A 5,286-nucleotide genomic window follows, 5' to 3' on the forward strand; every position below is an offset into this window, starting at 1 on the left:
TTCTCGTTCTCACTCCCCCCCCCCACCCCACCCCACCTCTTTATCTCATCTTGCCTTTTTTCCCTCTCTCCTTGTCTTCTCTCTATCTACTAGTGTGTGCTTTTATTCAAAATTTCCTCTTGCATCATATAAGTTTGAAAATCATAATGTGACAGAATGAGAGGCACACAAACATGTACTGTAAGAATACTGTAGGTATTGTTTATAATAAAAACATGATCAATGCAATGACATAGTATCCAAAAAGAGACTGAAAAGAAAATAAAGACTGACTGTGCTCAGTCTTTTCTCTCAGCTTGTCATCTCTTTTTTAATCTCTCTCTTTTTTCTCTCACTTTTTATTCATGATGCATCGATCTACCAGGCCTTTCCTAGAAGGAGAAATGTTATTTATAGTTAAGCTCAATCTTTATCTTCCCATTGCAGCCCTGTTGCTTTTATCCAGGAGAACCTGCTGTTCTCTCTCCTAGCATTCAGTCATTTTGATTCACAGGGATCAGCATTTTTTCTGTGGACATCTCTGCTGCTCTTCTCTTTGCATGACCCTCCTATCGCCCTCCTTTTGTACCTTCCATTGTTTCTTTTGTTCTGTTACCTTTACACATTATGATGCATTTACTTGTGCTCTTATCCAAAGCAACTGGCCTCGCTGACTCTTTCAGTTTCTGTTTTTCTCTTTCAATCTTTCGCTCTCTGTTTCCGTTCCCTCCCTTCGTCTTGATTGAAAGGGTATGCATGGTTGGCACAGAAAGAAAGAAGGAAATAGATAATGATACCAGACCATATTGTGTGGAAAATCCTGACCTTGCACGTACCCAATCCTTCACACATACACATCCATGACACACGGATGCTTATTTCATGTAAACATATAGATGAAAATGTGCACCCTTTTATAGTGTTCATCCTTTTTATCATAAACATACTTGGTCTTATTTACATGTGCATGCTGCATGCTTTCACACTACACACAGCCTTTCAACATTTCAAGATGTAGATTTACAGTCACAGATTGTGCTAAAAGTTATGTTTTGATTTAAAATAGTCCACTTAGATTTGTCTTCTGAGAGGTGATTTATTATCCACATTAAAAAGTAAAGTCAAATATTCCTCTTCCTGACGTTGTTTGGATGGTGTGTACTGGTCTACGTGTGGATGCATGTATTCATTTACTTATTTATTTACTTACATTTATTACAAGCTTACACATGTATATGAACACAACAATATGTTAGCTTTAGAGTAGTACTGGTGCTGGAGAGTGGTATCAACCTTCCCATCTAATCCTCAGCAAGAAAGTAATAAGTGTATTTTCAAACTATTCCTTCAAAATCATCCATGCATATTGTTCACTCTAATCGCAAACTAGCAACCACAACTCTAACATTCAGACGACATTTCTGGACACATCAATCGTAGGATAGTGCACCATCGAAATGTGAGGATAATGTGACGAGGACACATTTTCTCATATTAGTTGAAAAAGTTGGTAAATAAAACAAATGAAGTAGGTAGATTGGTGCGGTTAAGTGCAAGACGAACATTAACAAGAACAATAAGGAACACCATTCAAAATTCTGTAAATTAGAAATGCAAATTTTTTCAAGGACCTGATGACACACACACACACACACACACACGGACACGCACACACACACACACACACACACACACCCACACCACCACACACACACCCCCCCCCCCACTCCCCAGGCGTCTTCGTGTCAGCTTGTAGTGAAGCAGCCCAGGTTTTTGGCTGTATATGGTTTTGTCTGTGGGTCCTCAGATCATTCATCAGCATAAAGTCAAAGGCTGTCTCTGCCATATGCACCAAAGCTGGCACTCTCACACCTGCAAATTGTCTGGAGTCCACTGTCAAGCACCAACTTTACCAGATGTTGGTTTGACATCTTGACGACAGAGCGGTGCAGCACTCAGCTGAGATATTTAATAAAAGGAATGAACTGTCATTTAGTGTGAAGCGTCCAAAGCACATCACAGTAGAATAATATGACAGCTGTTTACAGGTACTTAACGTCACAAAGCAGCTGCCATATTATATTTTATTGATGTCTGCTAAGCATCAATATCAACGTACACCCTTCCCCCGAGTAACTTTATGCACTTAAGAAGTCTATTTTATTTATTAAACTGCTCAAATCACTTTGTATAATTGACTTGAATAGACTAGAAATGCTTGATTCAAAACTATAGTTAAAGTTAATGGAATAGTTAGCTATTTTGTAAAATAAGCTTATTAGCCTTCTTGTTGAGAGTTAGCAGAGACAAACATTACCTCCCTCATGTCTTTGAAATGGATCTAGAGTCAGGAGGTGAGTAACTTAGTTTAAACTGGAAGGAGATGAGGCTCTGCACACTTACCAGTGTAAGTGTGCAGAGTGTACTTACTCAGCACACCTACCAGCACCTCTAAATCTTAGACGTACAGTGCAGTGTATCTGCTGGTTGGCTACCACATGGTGCACAGTCACTGCACCCCACTGTTGTTTTCCAAAAAATAGTTACAGCACATAAATCAGTGCGAAATTGACAAATTGCATCCTATGGCCCTTTTCCCAACAGTCCAAATGAGTTCTGTCACAGAAATGTCACATATTTAATGGACAACCTTGCCTTAAATCCATACACGTGTCCCCACACAGTTGTCTTCTCAAACATGGCATGACACCAGCATCAACAATTTGTTCTGCGAGTGATGGACCAAGTGAAAAATTCACCTCAGGACTGATCAATGTAACAGGTTTATTAATTATATGTGTCATCGTACTCCCATCGTTCAATAGCAGCTTCTCATTCGTCTGTGTACACACACTAAATAATCAATTGATATGGCAGAGGTGACACTCCAATTGAAAACACACAGGGTGTCTGAGTGCATATAGTGATGTTGATTATGTGCTGAATGCAGAATGATTTAATATTTAAAAGGATGCCAATCGTATTAACTTAAACAAAAAAGTGGGCCTGACTGTACATGTGAATGTATTTCTCAATGCCACACTTTCCCACCAGCGTGTTTACATTTAACATAATAGTTGTTAATAGTCTCCTTTGGCATATGATCATTGTGTCTGCCCTCCTCAAAAGAGAAAATGCTGCTGTACTAGATGTAATTATGAATGTGACAAAGGAATATCTGCAGAATGTTTTGATAATACCATCAAAGAAAAGTAATGTGCGTTTTTGAAGTTATACATGTAGCTTCTGAATGGTTAGTTGGAGAAGCTATTCAATTTCATATAATGGGCCCATTATGCATGAGGCTGTCTGAACACAGAAATGCTGTATTTGTTTAATTCACTGTATTTATTATTCATACATTATTATTCAGTTTGGTTTGTATTATTTCACTCTTATGCTTGTTCACTCAAGACTTCAAAGTTATGCAATGTGAATAGAGAGAACAGAAACATGAGGATTGTTTATATATATATATATATATATATATATATATATAAGAGCCTCACTGCACAGCTTAGCCAACTTGACAACACCTGTGGATATGCTCTGCACTCATGAACTCTGCTTTGTTCCTGATGAGTCTTTATTTCTATTGCACAGTAGTACTGTGTGTTTACATCTGTGTTTCTTTACTTATACATGCTTTTATAATGCAACTGACACCTGCAAACCCTTGAGTATAGCCATTGAAGAGGGCCATGCTGCTTTGCAAATGCACAAACTAATCAAAAGTTGAGCTTGACAGTTCATCTTTGACCCGTAAACAGCATTGGATAAACAATCTAAACTTAAAGTCCACTTACTTGTTTATTCTTGAGAATTTTGGACTGTGAGTTGAAAATTGAATGTAAATGTGAAATGTCTGCATTCAAAATCTTCAAAAAACTATTTAAATTCAAAAACTATTAGCATCAAAACACACTTGAAGTACCAAATGTATTCAATATACAGAATGGCCCTTTCAGAATAATTTATATTGTTTTACACGATTATAATTATGAATGCATTAATGTGTACATCACTTTAACATTGCAGATAGTAGAGGTGGAGCTAATGTTAATTACTTCCTATACTGCTGGGTAGCTCAATCATAATGTATTATTTGATTTTAAATCTGATGTTAATAATTTGAATCTGCAAAGCAACTAGTACCTTGAGCCAATAAATAAATGTGGTGGAGTAAAATGTACAGTATTTTCCTCAAAAATTTAGTGGAGTAGAAGTAACAAAATATGGAAAAACTCATAGTAAACCACAAGTGGCCTTACAATTGTACTTAAAGTACAATACTTGAGTAAATGTACTTACATTCCACCACTGCCAACACACAGACTTCCCTACTACAACTGGATGCTGTTTGTTAATCTGCTCTCCATGCTGTCTGTCTGTATGACAGTAAAGAGCTATTAAAGAGGGAGACAGTATCAGATGCAGATGTGGACTGGATGTTAGGAACCATCAGTCCTCCTCTGCTGTAACTCAGCCGCAGGTACACACACTATTCACACAAGCATGCACATACGCCTCCCTTTTTAAATTCCTTGTGGATCCCGTGAACAATAAATTGTGGTATTAGTCATAAAGTGCCAGGAGTGAGAAAGAGAAAGTGATGTTAAGGGAATCTAGAGAGAGAAAGACGCGGAGATGGTAGATGGAGAAGGGAGGCAAGGAGGAAGGTAGAGGCAGAGACAAAGAGCAATAAAAAATAAGACAGAGAGGGATTAGAGGAGAACAAGGCTGGAACACATTCTGTACACAGAAAACAAACACATTTAGAGATCTACAGAGATGGGAAGACAGTAAACATCAGAAAGACAGATGGCATCTTTAAATATGGCCTCTTTCCCTCCGGGAGAAAAGCAGGCTGGGGGCTGCTGGCCTGTGCATATGTTGCCTGGAAGCTTTCTTATGAATATGAACATGTATTTACTCATTAACCAAGTTACCATATTGTATGCTTAGATACCACTAGATGTAAATGTGAATGCGGCCACTGATGAAGTTGAGCCAACAATAATGTTAAAATAACTTGCAGATTCCTTTTTTAAAGGAATTACTCTTCCCTCTCTTTAGTTTTTAGACTTAGATAGATAACAATAATAACAATAATAATAACAATAAAACCTTTGGCTATAAAAAGACATTCCATATCAATTATGGGCTAAGAACAGTTCAAGTGTCCAGGTATTTACGTGAGTCCAGGTATGTACTGTCCTCTTTACCCTATTTCCTCCACCCCATTTTTAAGTAATACCTAAACTACAAATCAAACGTTGTCAAACACACACACACACACACACACAC

The 5,286-nt window shown here is 37.7% G+C and overlaps 1 protein-coding gene across 4 annotated transcripts in view; it reads left to right on the forward strand.

Annotated features, from left to right (window-relative positions):
- kcnq5a (potassium voltage-gated channel, KQT-like subfamily, member 5a) overlaps nucleotides 1–5,286 on the forward strand; it is a 94,331-nt gene that overhangs the window by 58,882 nt on the left and 30,163 nt on the right. The window lies entirely within an intron of this gene.

Source organism: Etheostoma spectabile, chromosome 17 (assembly GCF_008692095.1).
Source record: "Etheostoma spectabile isolate EspeVRDwgs_2016 chromosome 17, UIUC_Espe_1.0, whole genome shotgun sequence".
Taxonomy (NCBI): domain Eukaryota; kingdom Metazoa; phylum Chordata; class Actinopteri; order Perciformes; family Percidae; genus Etheostoma; species Etheostoma spectabile.